Source organism: Seriola aureovittata, chromosome 2 (assembly GCF_021018895.1).
Source record: "Seriola aureovittata isolate HTS-2021-v1 ecotype China chromosome 2, ASM2101889v1, whole genome shotgun sequence".
In the NCBI taxonomy this organism is placed as follows: Eukaryota; Metazoa; Chordata; class Actinopteri; order Carangiformes; family Carangidae; genus Seriola; species Seriola aureovittata.
The window spans coordinates 7,002,350-7,019,235 of NC_079365.1; the positions used below are offsets into that span (position 1 = coordinate 7,002,350).

Below are 16,886 nucleotides of genomic sequence, written 5' to 3' on the forward strand. Positions count from 1 at the left end.
ATGTGCTGTGGAGGAGATTGCATGTTGTGTGTTGCGTATTGCTGAATTTGTTCGTGTTTTTGGAGGTGCAGGAGGTTTGTTTATGTCTTCGAACAGAGAGCAGAGATGAAACATTCATGTACATTACCACATGGATCACTGCTACGATTGTGTCTTTCACGCAACAGGAGCAGGAACAGTTGTTTTGAATGTTTTTTATTGGATCTGCTCATTCATGTCTACCACCTGCTCCCTCAGCCCAGTTTGCCTCCTTCTATCTGTTGACAAAGATTCTGCAAAGTGGATCTCATTCACTGAGAAATTGCTGCATCTCATTAAGCAAACTTTAGTCTAATTAGGGAGGCACATTCGGGTTGGAAATATAAACTTGTTTCTGCTTCATATAAACAATATATTCAGCAAATATCTTGCCTCTGTTACAACACATACAAGGGCAGACCCACAGAGACTGTGAGTTTCAGCACAGTCTGCTGTAATCTTTTACTCTTGGAAGCTTTGCAGGTTACAACCTCCTATTCAAAAAAAAAAACAACACACAGCTTCAGGAAAATGCCAAGCTGTAAAGATGGTGTTCCAGTAGCCATAAATATTTTTATCATAACAAGTTATCAAATGTGACAATGTGAAAGGGGTCGCTCATACTGAAGCTGAATATTTAGCTCTCTACAGGGCTTTATAGTGAGTTGCAGCTCATTGTTTAACTGTCCAGACCACAACTGCACTGTTCTCGTTCACCCTCATATTGCTCTCATAGTGTCTTTGCACCAAGCAACAGACAGACACAGTTAGAGACTAGCTGGTTAAAATAGTGGAGCTTTTAGCAGCTAAAGAGCCTGATATATCACTCAGGATTTGGAGGAGACAGAAAAACAGGTAAAAAAAAAATACAGTGGATGTTGGACTCATGAATCACCAGTAAAAAAAACTGTAATTTATTCATTCTTCATTTGCAAATTAAAAATTTGGAATACAATGTACTAATAATGAACTTCATATTTGCTTCCTGCAGTGACTCAGACCTCCTTTAACATTTCTGATTTAATTGCACTCTCTCTAAAAAGTTGCCTACTTCATTAACAAGCCCTTTACCCCCCCCTCTCCTCCTCCTTTATTCGCCAGCAGCCAAAAGTGCACTGTTGCACGCTGACAAAGCTGCACGCTGACAAAGCTGAGCTTGTCATCTTACTTTAAAATCCAGCTCAAAGACAGAAAATGCACAGATCATAAAGCCAGTTCAACCTCCAACGTGCCTCTCTATCAAGGTGTCTAAAAACAGTATGATAATCTCTCCTTCAGGCTGATGCCAGAGCATCATTAAGTCCTGATTCAAGGGGTCAACTCATAGCACATGCATCACCACGGTGACAAACTACCGGAGCATGAGGGAGCGCCATCGATTGTAGTCATATAACTGCCAGTTGTCTTCAGGCTCTGTCAGGCAACTTTAATGAAAATAGATTTCCACTGTCCTTCACCTGTGCAACATGCAGTAGAGACCAGTTCAACATGTACAGGAAACAATATTAAAAGGGACAGAGAATCTAATAACAGGAGTGACACATGAATCATGACACTTGTGAATTATGTTTCTCTCAGAAAATAATCTACTTTTCAGTTTTACTTCAACAGTTGCTGGTATTTTTTCTTCTATTTTTTTTGCACTGGTCTAATTTTGGTTAGTAACAGAAGAAGTCATTAGAAATGTCAACACATTTAATCAGTGTTTTGTTGAATAGAGCAGAACTATGCAGCAGACTTGAAGTGATGTATAAAATGTCACCTGAGAAAATTACCTTGCACACTCAAATAAAATGGAAAATGCCACCTATTTCTTCAGGACGCAGTCAGCAAACACTTCAACTCAATAATAATACCTTCCATCCATCACAGCCTTTATCGTTTCAAACCCTGCTATCTCTACCACTGTTGTGAATGAGAAAATGACAGAGCGGGCAGCAAACTAAGTGGCGATGACAGCAATGCTCCACACAGGAGGCCCATTACTTCTGATGCACAGTGGAAAGGAGAGGATGTTCCAGATCAAGACTGCAGTAACGTCACCGCATGCCTTTGCATAAGCGACTCGCTCGCAGATGAAAATGTCTACAGTGGCAGCATGAATCAATGGTGAGGTGAAATATTAATCCATTTCCATTTAAAATTCCCCTTCAAATTTTCTATTTGTGGATGCTTGGCAGGGTGGCTCTTTGAAGCTGCATGGTGCCATGAGGTTTGAGGGCAGAAAACACTCCTTCTGTTTGAGTTTTTTTAACTGGACGCTTCCTGTGTCTTAATCATGATTGGTGACATTGATGAAATCAGTCTCACTCTTTGTTTAAATTGACACTAATTGTTTCCTTCTCATAAACAGAGCCGACAGTGCCATATGTCATTACAACATAACTGTTGTACTGTGCTCCCCCTGATAGAACCCATAATGAATGATGACAGAGTTTATGTCAGTAATTTGTTCCCAGATGCCTGTGACAAGAAGAAACCAGCCAGGAGAAAACAGCACAGATGAAAGGCTGATTAATCCACAGCTGACCCTCCTATAGAGGATATACACTGTCGTCATTTCTTCCTGTGGTACTACCTCCCTCACCAACACTGAATGACAAAACAGATTGGTAAGTCTGCAACAAATGGGTAGAGCTGCAATATCAAGAGGGAAACAAGCAAAACTATCTTAAAAAGGAAAGGCCAGAGTCAACAATGAAACACTGTCAGTGGATTCTACCATAGACTGTAAATAAAGATGGACGTAGCCTCCTTACAGTCACCCATTGGTATCTGAAGAGCAGTTTGGAAGCTCAGAGTGAGCTGCTCCGCCACTGCTATCTTGGCAGTGCCTGACTCCGCCTTACTCCCAGCTAATCCAAAAATGGGCAGAGAGGTGGGGTGTGTGTGTGGAGCCCAGACTTCGGTGCATTCTGGTTTAACAACAGTGGCAAGCATACACTCCCGTTAGCATCATTAGCACAGCTGGGCGTCTTGCTCGAAGGCTAACCCAAGGCTAATTTATTTGCCTGTTAATTAGCTAGTTAATGAGCTAATTTGTATGCCGAATGCAGACAATGATACATGCTAATTAGTGCTAACGTATAAACAAAATAATACTACGATTTTACTCACCACAAAAAACACAACACAGACTTCTTCACATTCTGTTAGTGGATTAACCGCACAACAAGGGAAATTAGCTAAAGAGCCTAAACCTTTTTTTTTTGCACCAGCCTGAAACATGTTTATTTCTGCTGTAAAGTTGGGCATTTTAACATGAGAGCCACTGATTGAGAATTGATTGGCTTTTGGAGTCAGCCTCCAGTGGCCATTCGAACAACTACAGTTTTTGGGACTTCCGTGTTGGCTTCATATCTCAGCTCCGGAGGTTGCTGCTTGGTCTCTACACAACTGTCATCAGATGGTAATTTCAAATGTTCCTGAATCCTGATTGGTGCACAGAAATGTGTGACATTATCTTTTTGAATGGAGCTCCACCCACTTGAACAGAGAACGGATAAAAACATTAGTTCATAAATCTCTCATCTGAATAACCAAAACTTTTGTAATGTGGACAGGTGGAAAATTGGGTCTTCATGTATGACCTGTTGAGTAGATAAGTTTTGGGGATACCACTGATTTTTGCATTGTGGATAATGTTAGCGCCAGGTTTTGACAAAGAAGACGAATGCATGGAATAAAATAGATCATATCTATGGTTTGGTTCATTGACTTTGACACTTTTGTCCATTGCAAGTCCAACAATCATATAGGAATGCAATGCTAAATCAGCATAGATAGACTCTTAAAGATTTGTTAGCCTGATCATAATCATGAGAACTTCAAACTCCACACTGATTTGTAAAATATTTAGATTTTATTACAAATTTAATTCAAAGGATCACGTATGGTTAGTTGACATTACACAGCAACAAGAAGTAGCCTATGCAGAAGTACCACTTCCCATTGCTTCTTTTCTCTTTGACCATTTTGTAAAAGCTTATACCTGAATTGTCTAAATGTGTTTGCGCAGTTTTCTATATGAATGCATGAAGGCAGATGCTGACTGATGGATGTGTGTTACTCAGGCCTTAATTATAGTTCCCCTGGCTGCAGGTTGTATGTTTCTTTTCATCTCTGTTTCAAACCTGGGTCCTGGCAGGTGTTGAATCAACCACACTATGCACTGTTCAGATTTGGGAGGTGTGCAAACGTAATATTAATATCTATAACAGATAGAAGATGATCTGAATGATGGCAGAGATATTTACTGACACATAAAGATTAACTAAGCAGCAGAGAGAAAGTCACTATGTGCACAGAGGAGCTCTTATAACAAGGATGTTGACAACACCCAGTAATGCATGCATGCACTGTAGGTTTAGTGAGTTCATCTTGAAAGCTTCCACCATCTTTGTCACAAACGTGAGCATCTCTTTCATGCTAAGATTAGCTGCTTAATGTCAGATGCTGCATGGCATGACTGCTTAAAGGCTGCTACAGGTATCACTGCAGGATTTATTCACTGTAGTAGCCCCCTCATTTTACTCTCACTCACAGCAGGATATTGATCCACTGTAAGTGGAGTGAGCTTGTACACGGCTACAAAAAATAACCCATGTGTTGCTGCAGTTTGTCTCTGACTTCATGGTGTCACTTATTTTTGCTGGTTGAGTCATGTGAGGACAGAGCTGGCTCGGGTTTGATGGGTGGACAGCAGCAGCAGCAAAGCTGGAGAGGCAATCAAATGGCGCTTATTAGCTAAAATATCCTACACTGAATCAGAGATAATGGAGGCAGCATCTAACATATATAGAACTGACTGTCATCAAGATTTATTTAGCTGATTTATATAATAGGATTTGCTCTGCAAAAAGTGACATAAAGTATGATATTCATATTGCATGACATATTAGTGAAATAAAAATAAAAAAAACATCTGCAAGCCGTTTGGAAATGTTTTCTAATGAGCAAGCATGTATCACATTATTTAATTTCCTCTGTGCAGTGTAGTATTTTATATCTTTGGCTGTTTGTTGAGACTAGAAAAGAAATCTAAATATCTAGATATATAATAAATATATATGTCACAATATCAGATTTTCACTACACAATTATTATAGCCAAAAGTATTTACAATAACGATATTATCATTATATCTATAGAGAATTTGAAAATAATCATAATAATAATGCTGTCAGTCAAAGTTATCTTTAACTTTATTAATTGTGCGTCTTGTCTCTTATTTTGACAAATGAATTAGACGGAAATATGAGTGTAGGGAGGTGCAGAGAGAGTCTGTATTCATAACTGTACAGAAGAGTACTAAAAGAACAATGGCATTTAATGAATAGTGAAACGGCAACCAGATGAGCTGATCAATAAAAGATCCACAAGGCCAAACATCTGCCATCACAATATTATCATATGTGTATAATATTAACATAATATTAATATTTCATTTTTTAAATATCATGGTTATCGTCAATACCACACCTGATATGAATATATATAGAGTTAATATGGCAAAAGATGTAATTACCTCATATACCTGATATACCTCACATGTGGGTTATGTAAAGTCAATACAACAGTCAGCCTCTGCAGTGGCAGAGTATCCACACGCTTTTGATTCCACTCTTCAAAGCGAGAGACTACACTCGCAGTCCACACACCAGTTCTCATAAAAAGAGCCAGTCCTATCTTATTACTTTAGATCTAACCCTTCCACACTTGTGGGATGTTGTCTCTGACTTGAGTCATTAAACTCCCCTCTCTGGTATAATACAGGTCCCTCACTCACACTCAAACACCTGCTACTTTTTTTTTCTCATAACAATATAATGAAATGCCACATTGGGAGCATCTCTGGTGCTGCAATAATGTCAGCAGTGCTGCCTCCTCTCAGTGACAATGTTCCTGTGCTTTACTGTCGAAATGTGCACTTCACTCTCCGTAGAGAAAATGACCCTGTCCTTCCAGGTAGACACTTAAAAGTTGGGTAAATAAACAAACAAACAAACAAACAAAGCAAAATGGACCAGCCAAGAAAGTCACTGCATCCACAGTCTCCACTTGTACAAAGAGTGTTTTGATAAATGAAAAGCGGCGTATTTCAGGTATTAGATCATCTCACATGATCACTTCACTGCAGCACATACCAATTTATGCCCCAATATCGCCGCTCGGATTTTGATCTAGTGCGAGTATTCAGCACAGTGCACTTCTCGACTGTGTGAGAGCTCTGTGGTGTGGCTCCTGCACAGGAGCATTAGTGGCTGAAGACTCTCAAAGGTTCTATAAAAATTTTAATGAGCACAAATAAAGCCACATGCAAGGAGGGGGAAAATACATGTATGATATCTATAGAGACAACGGATACTTAGACAGCACCATATGTACTGTACCACACCAAAGGCAGAAAGTGATGAAACACTGCACATTGGGATGTATTTGTGCAGTATTTCTAGAGAAGACATCGATGTGGATAAAATGAAAGCAGATGAATGAGTAGACTTTGATCCCACAGCTATCTGGGAGAACCTACTGTACTCTACTCTTCTCCCAGTTATTTATTTCCATTAATTTACAGCATCATTGTTACCCTCATTATCTCACAAGCATTACCAAATGTGTACATCGGCAGTCACATTTTCAAAGCGATCCTTACATTTCCACGTTTCTCTGTCGTGCCAGCAGCTCACACAGAATCAAGAGCGGCAACAGACCCAAGCTGGAGCGGCTCTCCCTGGAGATCTAATTGTGTACAAATTGTGAGGCTATGTGGTAATCTGCTGCGCTTTCCTGTGGCTGCCTCTGCCATGGGGCCACCTGGGGTCCACCGCAGGTCTGGACCTCTTCTGGGACTGAGCAAATCATTACATACAGCTCACCGGTGACCCAGTGCACATTGCTCATCTTAAAGGGCCTTTAGGACATTACATATGGATGAATGATGTCAACTTATAGTGGAAATGCTCCCATGGAGTTTTTTTTTTTTTTCTTGTGTAACTCTTGGCATGTGTGGCTCAGCTGGCTTACTGAGCTGCCAAAGGTACCAACCTGAAATCATATCTAAGTAGTAGATTAATAATAATGAATTCAAGTGGTAGATTGAAACTTGATCCATGTGAGTTTTAATGAAAACTGAGAACTAAAGGTCAAACACTCTAATATTCACCTGAGGCACTGAACATGCAAGAGTTCAGAGGGATTGGCGGCTGCATTAGAGGCATGAGTTAGTCCTTAGGAACTTGTGCCTTTACAGAATGAAAAACTCTAATTCGGGCACATTTCCAAAACCCTGATTAATTTTAATGTCTACAAAGGTCATCGGTGCATGTGTTTTGAATAACAAAAATTGCATTTTTGCATGTGGTATTTGATGACCGTTCACCTCAAAAAACCCTCTCGCTTTCATAACATTATACACTTGAGGCATCGCAAGAAAGGTGTTCGATTTTCATCAAAGTCCTAATTAGACTGATTGCGTTCATGTCTAGAGGTCTCCTATCATCATCCTGTGGTTTCATGCCTGAAGTTTCTCTCTTTTAAATCATCTTTAACTCACACAGCACGTGAAAAACCAAAGCAGACACAGTGTCAGAGAGCATTGCTGACCTTTGAAATGCTACTGTCTGTTTGGTTTTTCAGATTAAAAGTTTGCGCTGTAGGGGGAGCTCGGTATAAGTCGCTAAAAATGATCATTGTCTGTTTGAATGTTGTTCAGTGTTGTGACATGAGCATCCCCACACAGTTGCAGCATCAGCACTTATGTGTGCCTGTGGAGTCAGTGAAGACTTAGTGCTGTAATAAACTCCTGGAATATTAAAGACTCTTACTGTCTTAAAAATGCAGGTTCAGGAAAGTGAGGAGATCTGATGTTTGTCCTTAATTTATACCCACATTAAGCTGCTGGTTTGCTGGAACTGCAAAGTCTGGCAAGTAAATTCACAGGAAACATCTCACTGGCCTTGTGTTTAGTGTCAGTTTTAAGAAATGTTTATGTGAATGTACTTGGATGAGTTATGGAAATATTTTCGTGCAATCAGGTTCAAATCTTAACTCATTTTTCTTTGCCCAAATGGTGAAGAAGCCATTTAAATTTGTGTTTAAGGTTTAAGATTTTATGGTGGATTAAGTGAAGATGGAGCTTTATTTCATAAGTCTATTATTCTCCATCCTGTAAAACATTATGTAGCAAACTTAAACGGCTGGGGTTTGTGTTACAAACAGGCTAAAATACGTCGAAAAAGGGAGAAAATTGCTGGAAGTGATCGCAGTTTGAGCTTTTTCTGCGGATCCTGCTCTGAGTTCATTGATTCCCCTCGAAATGTGAACGGCTGTTCAGAAAAAAAATCACAACTTACCTTGACACCAAATACCGCCTCTAAACGTAGGATCCAGTAACTGTCAAAGTCGAGAGCCCCCCACCTCCTATTATACTAAACGCTCCTATGAAGTTTAGAGAAATAAAAGTACTTGTGCATGAAATTCTTGCGCTCCTCCGGTCTGTAGTACTGTACCATCTGTTGTGCCTGTGCGCGTCGAGCTCTGCGCGGTGAGGAGAGGCGAGGAGGAGAGGAGAGGGGAGGGGAGGGGAGGGGAGGAGAGGAGAGGAGAGGAGAGGGGAGGGGAGGGGAGGGGAGGAGGGAGGGAGGGAATATAGTGTCCAGAGCGCACAGCGCACACAGCGGGAGAAGGGTCAGAGACAAGTCTGCAGGAGTTCAAACCGCAGCCTACTGCTCACACTGTGTTTGACAGATCACAGTCAGGGTGCGATGTGCAGCCTGTCACTGATCATCGAGCAGATAGTGCAGCACCATTTAACCTGGACACTCATTTATACTTTAACCGCCTTTCGACAAATATGAATCTCCAGCCACACTTTACACTAAATGAACTGATTAACCAAAAGTGTCTGTAAAGTGAGGGTCATAAAAGTCATTAAAAGCAGTAGTAGTTTTAATACATGCAGTTAGATAGTAAGTTTGAAACAAATGCATAACACACACGCAAAAACAACCAAAACAAAACACTTAAACATAACAAAATGAAAAAAGAGGTTCAAATAAAAGACATATTAAGCATACTTAGTTTAAGTAAAGGGAATGGCAGAATTATTCAGACCAGTGTGATCAGTGTGACATGACCAGACTCCTGCCATAAAGCAGCTAGCCAATCAGAGCTCCTGCTGCTAATCTATTTGGCTTTTACCCTATAAAAACAGAATAATGAAATCAAATGTTTTCTGTGTTTTATATAAGTTGTATACATGCAGCAGTGATTAACTACATTTACTCAAGCCCCGTTTTGAAGTCTTAAGTGCAATTTTGATGTATTTCCAGTTTATGCTACTTTGCACTTCATGTTACTCTATGGAACACTGTGGTAGTGATAAGTCCGTTTGAAGATCAAGATCACACATCTGATCGACATTTAAAATATGTTGCATTTACACCCAACAGATTAGCTCCACCTCAACCAGCTAAAACATTAAAGTGCTCCATACACAATGCATTAGTAATTAGTGATACTAATCCAATAATAATTAATAACACTCTTACAGGGGGCATTATGCTTCCTAATGAGTGCTTTAAGTACATTTAACAGCTAATACTTTCTCATAGTAAAATTACAAGTGCAGGGCTTTTTATTTTGTTGTTTATTTTATTTTTTCCCGACTCCATACAGTTTGGGTCTCTTGAGATCGATGGCGGCCGTGGACTATTGTAACTACATCAGACATCCTGTACTTGTGACAGAAAGTCCAGCTCACTCTGACTTACTTGTTTTTTCTCTGTTGGTCCATTTTGACGTGAATTTGTTTTGTCCCTTGAATCTGCTGGTATCTACAGCAGCCATGCAAATAGTTTTGGTTACACGTTTCAAGATTTTGAGACATCAGTCTCTGGAACTCCTGCCTCAAACCTAATACAGTGAGGGGATTTTGTTTGTGGAGCCAGCAAATTTGGAAAAAAAGGATTCAAACATTCACCAGCATCTCTTTCCAGGAAAGGTGATGTTATCTCTGATGTTTTCTCTGTAGTTCTACTGAGAAGTCTGAAATTAAGTAGCAGCAGAAATCTCAGAGGTGCAAACATCAAAATCTCGCCAATTGAAATAAAATCTGCGTGGCTCAATTCCAAGTAGTAGGTGATAAAAACTCTTTTTTTTCTCCCTATCATTTGGCTGGAAAAAACATTTAAACTACCAAATGAAGCATCTGCAGCAAACCTCCGCCTGTTGTTGGAGATGAAATCGTGCTCTAACATTCTGCGACTTATCCAAACCCCTCGGGGGTCCACACGTCCACACATATTACAGATGAAGAGTGAGAAAGAATGTATGCATAAAATGAGGAAGTAAAAACAGTGGATGCTCACGGATCAAAACACGGGATGCTCAGAGAGCAGATGGTTTTCCCTCAATGTGACAGATACTGTACGATGCCCCACATATGTTCACAATGACGAAATCAAAGGTCAAAACAATCCATTTGCTACGGGAGAAGATGGAGTCACATGGTAATGTTTTCTAAAATGCTCTGTAGGCTGCTAATTCTTTCATTTCAAACTGTATCCTCGCCAAGAAGAAAATCGAATCAAAAGCTACCTCTTGTCTATCACCTCCTGCAATCAGAAATGGATCCCTCTGCTAAATGCTGCTGCCTCCTCCTCACCCACATGTGGTGAAATCTGCTGAGGCAGGTGAAGAAGGAGCCTCCCACCCAGGATGAGTATTTTTGGCGGGCCGCAGACAGCACGTTGACCCCGGTGTCGCTGGGTGCCATCTGCAACCACCGAGAGAAGCCAAAGCTGACATACTGGCCATTTACAGCCTCTGCCAACTGGGATCATGGTTCTTCAGCTGTTCACGATGTGCTTGCCAGGTTCGGTCAGTCTTCTGACGGAGTAGTGGAGCGGCATCGCGGCACAGCAGGGTCACTCATTTTCAAGGGGCAGTTCATTAGTTTCAGAATGCTCATAACTGTCCTAACGCTGATGAGTTTTAATTTGGTGGGATCTTAGTGGGATTTTGGTACATTTTTGGTTTGTTTGAAGAAGCAAAATGAGTGTATTTGATGAGGGTTGATGATAACACACTGCAAATTAAGCAGTAAATGCACCTCACAACTACACAGCAGACTGGCACAATAATACGATTGAAATAAGACAAGATTAACAACGCCGAGGGGCTCGGGAAGAGTTGAAAAGTCGCACAGAGCAGAGTCTGATGTGTTTAAGAGTCACTTTCCTGTCACCACTGCATCAGTGATGTAATGAAGCAAAGTAGGAGTTATTGCAGAATGTAGACTAAGCTGTCATCTCCCGACAGTAGGACAGAAGAGACGCCAGGGATCTGTCACCGGGATGTCACGTTCTTTAGGGCAGACCCGCGGGTTCCTTATCTCGCAGGAGTCTCAAAGGCGCCATGGAGAACCTGCGATTTCACATCTTCCTCTGTGGTTGATTGTGACTGGAGTCGAAGTTTGGTGGCACACGCTTTGAGACTCAGTCACACAGTAGAGGTTAGAGTTTCTTACCAATAATTGTCTGTAGTGTGTGTTTTATCTCCTCTCAGCCCAACCACAGAGTGTATATAGCTCTTTGTCTTTACTGATCTCAGTTTAGCAGACCTTCTGATCACATGATTTAAACATGGTGTTTATTTTTTTTAACTAAAAAGTTTGTTTCATTGTTGTTTTTCTTTTCTCAACCAGCTTCCCAATGCTTTTCTTTTTTTCTATTCTTTTTTACAGCATGCCTAGTACTTTTGGTCACAGACAGACTGTGCTGTTTCACTGCAAACGCCTCATATCACAACGGCATACATGGCCTTGCAGCATCACAGCGCTCAAGCTAGAGTTGCTATAGCAACGGGTGATCAGAGGGGTTATTTTTCTGTGTTTGTGAACATATTGAGGAGATGATGGGGAAAAGATGATTTTATAATCAGTCACCAGCTACACCCAGCTTTTTGTACTCACCAGCATCACAACACGGAGCTTTTTAAAAGCCTGTGAGAGTGATAAATGTCAACCTGTTATTGTTCCTGATTACTGCAACATGCCAGAACAGTAAGCCTCGTGTAATCACTGTAATATGCCCCTCTCTTGGTTACCGTCCATGAATGTCTGGTTCCTCTGGCAGAAAACTAGTGCATGACAGCATCTCCTGAAACAGGCTTTTTAAGAGGAGCCCAGCCAGGTGATGTGAAGTCATGAAGAGCACAGCGTGACTTGTTATCACCCCTACAGAGGGGGTGCTGCCAACACTTCTCTGCCACTTTTAAAGGTCAAAGCTGGAGGCATCAGAAGTGATGTAAGAATTATTTTATTACATACTGATTGTATTGTATGTATTTTAACTACTGATACCTGCAGAAAACACGGGTTAAAAACGGTTCATAGTGGTAAATTTCATCTTTTTTATTAGAAAAGGGTGTCTGTGCTAACACATTATCACTGTCTCTCACCTCCCGGTTTTGGCGTGCTTTGACATTTCATATTCACCAATATCTGTTATGTCCTCTGTCTTTTTTCCTCTTGTCTCTCTGCACCAGCATGTAGAATCTGATATCATTATTCCTGGGAGGAAAGGCCGTATGAGTTTATCTGATTCCATGTCACGGACATTGTTACAGCACGGTCCCATCTATCCAGAGGAAGGATGAATCCATCACAGCCCATCACAGCACTGAGAGGCCTCTTTACGGCCTGCAGATCCATCCACTTCCCCCCTTAGTGGGAGTTTTTTTAGCATCCTGCATCATAGTCGGTGGTGAAATTGAAATTAAAATTAGAGCAACTGAGAGGCTGCAGATAGTATGTGTAGGATCTGGTTTGTACCATTATAAAATCCAGCAGAAGAGAGGGCTTTTGAACAATTTTTGTGGTAAAGCATTTCAGCAGCAAAGGAACAATGTGAGAACTTGCTTTACTCATAGAATATATTCAACTTTATTTATTTGCAAGGCTTTTAAATGTACCATTAGCCAGAGTTGTTCCTGTTGTTACTGGTGTTAAAATGCCAAAATAGAAATTAAGCGGTTGTGAGATATTTTGTGACATGCCAACTAAAATTAGATAGTGACAAAAATGAAATTCAGATCAAAAAGAATATTACTATCTGGTCCTCCCTTATTTAAAGCTGATTACAGTGCTGCTGCTGAGTGTTTTTGTGTTGAACTTTTAAGTGCCAGAGCTCTGCAGGCATACAGCCAAGTGGAAGAGCTGTTCAACATTCAAATTGTCTTCATGTCTGTTTATTTATGGCAGGTACTGTATATTAATACTTGCCAAGATTCTCTGTGCTATTTCTGGCTCCCCTGAAATAACCCAGTAAGCTCATTTTTGTCAAAGGGTTTGAGGGTTTGGTTTAGAATTTATGAATGAATACCCACGGTCACTGCGGTGATAAAGCTCCACAGATTTACTTCTGTCAGAGAGAAAAAGGCAGGAGAAGCTATGCCAATAACAGTGATAACATCACAAATCAATTGTAATACGTGAAGGGAAAGTTTGACATTCTGGGAAAAATACTTGCTCTCTTGTTGAGAGTTTGATGAGAAAATCGAAATCAATTTCATGTCTGTGGGATAAAGAAGAAGCTAGCCTGAAGGGAGAAGCGGGGGGAAACGGGTAGTCTGGCTCTGACTGAAGGTAACAGAATCCACCTACCAGCACCTCTAACACTCACTACTTAACACTCTGTATCTTGGTTGTTTAATCAGTACAAAGTGCATGTGTAAAAACAACATATTGCAGTTTTCCTAGGGAGATTATAAGCATGACTATTATCCAGCTGGGGGAAGTGACTCGGCTGACTTTGGTTTTTGTATGGATTAAACAAAAGCAATATAATGTGTTCATGTGTGAGTTTTAGAGTTGCTGGTGGATTTTGTTCCATTCACACACATTCACACAAGTTCTAGTATTTGTGCTAAACTATAAGAAATCCTGTAATCTGGTTTATATCAGAATACGAAGAGGGAAATCATCACAGATTATCTTTTTACTGTTAGAACATCTGCATAAATTATCAGTAGCAAATATGACTCTTGTAATTATGCTTATACAGGCTGCACACAGGCAAAGGTCTATTGGATAGGTTTGCGTAGTGATTGCTTTTATACTTGAACGTAGCGCTGTTAGTGTCTTTTGGTTGGCTATTTCGTTAGTTCAAATCCACTTCCCAACCGTCGTTGGATCAACTTTGACACACAGGTTCACACAATGCATTGGTGAGATCTGGCAGGTGTGTGTGTGTGTGTGTGTGTGTGTGTGTGTGTGTGTGTGTGTGTGTGTGTGTGTGTGTGTGTGTGTGTGTGTGTGTGTGTGTGTGTGTGTCAGCTCCTCTGTGAACCTGATGTTCATCACTCCCTTCCCTACAATACACAGAGATGTTTACATGTATCTTCGGAGAAGCATGATTCCCACAGCAAGTCAACCCAGAGCACATTTTTGCTTCCCGCAGTCCTCATACATTTATGCAGAGGTCCAGTCATGCAAGGTACGGCACACAGTTTGTGTGAGGCCAGGTTTGTAGGGACAGGGACCCTGCGGCGGCCTCATTGTTCGGCATTCAGCTCATCCTTATAGGCTTCCTGTGGAGGCTGTTGAAACTCCATCAGTGATGTGGTTGGATGTGACAACATGAAACAAGTGTATAGCAAAAACAGTCACAGCACAGAATGGAGACAAAACCTTTCAAGAAATAAAACTTTACCACATGTGAGAGATATCTTTGCTTGATTTTTACCAACAATTCTGTTTCAAGGATATTTAGATATGTGCATGTGTCTGAGAGAGAGAGAGAGAGAGAGAGGCAAACAAAAAGAAAGAGAAAGAGAGAGCGTATCTAAGGGTAGCTTCATCTTGCATTAAACATGAGAGATTACATTTCAGAGCAGTTTTCCTTTTATTGTTGTAACTACCGCCAGTGGCTCAAGCCCAAATTCACTGACTAAAATGACTCTTTCCAGGGAATCATTAGTGTTGTGTTATCTACCAAAAAGATGGCTGACATACATTTGATGAATGTCAATCATTACACTACCTCCTGATCTATCACTTTCTGAGAGGAAAAGAAGGATAGAAGAGTCTCGTCTAGTTTCTGAACAGCCGCCTGCAATTATTCTGAGATCCTGTAAAAGTCACCAGCAGTGTCCTCAGACTCTTCAGGTCCATCTGTCAGACTGAGATCACAAGGACGCCAACACTGCTGTAATCCCGCTGTGTGCAAGGAAATAAGTGGACAAAAGTGCTCTTGTGCCAAAAGCAGAGGCGTCCACGTGCTTGCTTTGTTACGTATTACATTACAATGCCTTCCATTCAATAATGAAGTGAAGGTTTTAGACACAATCAACTGCACCATCCTCTGTTAAGGTAATCCTATCTATATATCTATCTATCTATCTATCTATCTATCTATCTATCTAGAACTGTAACTGGCGTTCCTGTGAAAGGTTAGTTTGTGAGGAGGAAGTGGTGCTCAATGCTGAGTGGCGACTATCTGCAGGACCTACGGCGAAGAACAGGTCAGCCATATGGTAATGGCTGCTTCTCACTGCTGTGCTGCTAAAGTGCTGCTCAAGGCAGAGGAACATGTGAAGCAGTTATTTTGTGGTAGCACAGCTTCATCCATCAGAAGGAGGCTTGTTTTTCACAGCAAAATGTAAAGATCGGGGACAAAACACCCAATGACCAAGTTTGATTCTTGGTGGCAGGTTGTGATTGGGGAGCCAGTGAGGGATCGTTAGGCTGCGACTCTTCCTTTCTCTGGGGGGAAATGTTTGTCGTCAAACCACACACTCCCTGCTGTGCTGAGCCCGATGCTTCTTTGTAGGGAGTGATGAGATCAGAGCCCAGGTTGCTTACCAGAATGGGATTTACCGGATTAAATAGAATAAATAAATAAATAAATAAATAATGAGACAACATGAAATGTCAAATCATGCAATTTACTTTTCTGATTGTTTCATAACCGAAGGTGTGATCTGATGAAGAAGGAAGAAAGGGATGCTGTGATTCAGCATGTGGCACTGTGGTCTGTTGTTTAAAGCATTACAGTGATTTCTGTAATGGCATCATTTCAACAAAAAGTAATTTTCAAACTGGATTGCTCACCATGAACTGTCATTTCTAAATAATCAGTTTCCCCTGATTCAACCGAACCTGTTATAAAACCCAGGTCTGTTATCATTTGACAGTTTAGCTCATACTCAAGGTCACGTATGAATTTATAGTTAGATGATCTGAGTTGCCCTACTGTGAACTACTTCACAGCCACCTCACCAACAGAGGTGGTTCACAGATAGATGGTTTCCATGACAACATTATTTGATAAGCTCTCTCGAAGCGATCAAAAGGGGGGAATAAAAAGCCACCTACTTAATAAGTCATAGACTGGTGAGAGCAACTCTATCACTGCTTTGTGCAATTTTTGGATGGCGGTTTTACACGGTGACAGCGGGTTTATTCAGGTGGAGGGCAATTATGTCTCTGAGAATCAAAATCCAATCGCACCCGGTGCACGCAGCGTTCACATCGAGGTGCTGCCGCTGATGTGCTGCCATAGTGTCACAATGGATCAGGAAGAGTTAGAGTGACTGACAGTTATGTGAGATGAATGATAAGAGCAACAGAGGAGGATGAACGATGATGATGAATCATTTTAGCTAGTTAAAGTGCAAATAGTTGTTGTAAAAAGCGATATTTTTACACTTTATGTATCAGGCTGAGGGTAAATTTGAAAGGAGGAAAAAAAGTGTGGGTCAGGATTAGTTTATCCATCAGACAAACACTTTCAGACTGTTACTTATGACTTTTCACAATGAAATGTTTGACCAGGGAGCTTATCACACTCTCCCTCCCTCTCTCT

At 40.9% G+C, this 16,886-nt stretch overlaps 1 protein-coding gene across 1 annotated transcript in view; it reads right to left on the bottom strand.

The window, feature by feature from the left end:
• Positions 1–8,553, bottom strand: part of camkvb (CaM kinase-like vesicle-associated b) — a 41,252-nt gene extending 32,699 nt beyond the window's left edge. The window contains exon 1 of the mRNA XM_056364512.1: positions 8,373–8,553. The gene's annotated coding sequence lies outside the window, so the exon portion shown is untranslated. The remainder of the gene's footprint in view (positions 1–8,372) is intronic.
• Positions 8,554–16,886: the final 8,333 nt, after the last annotated feature.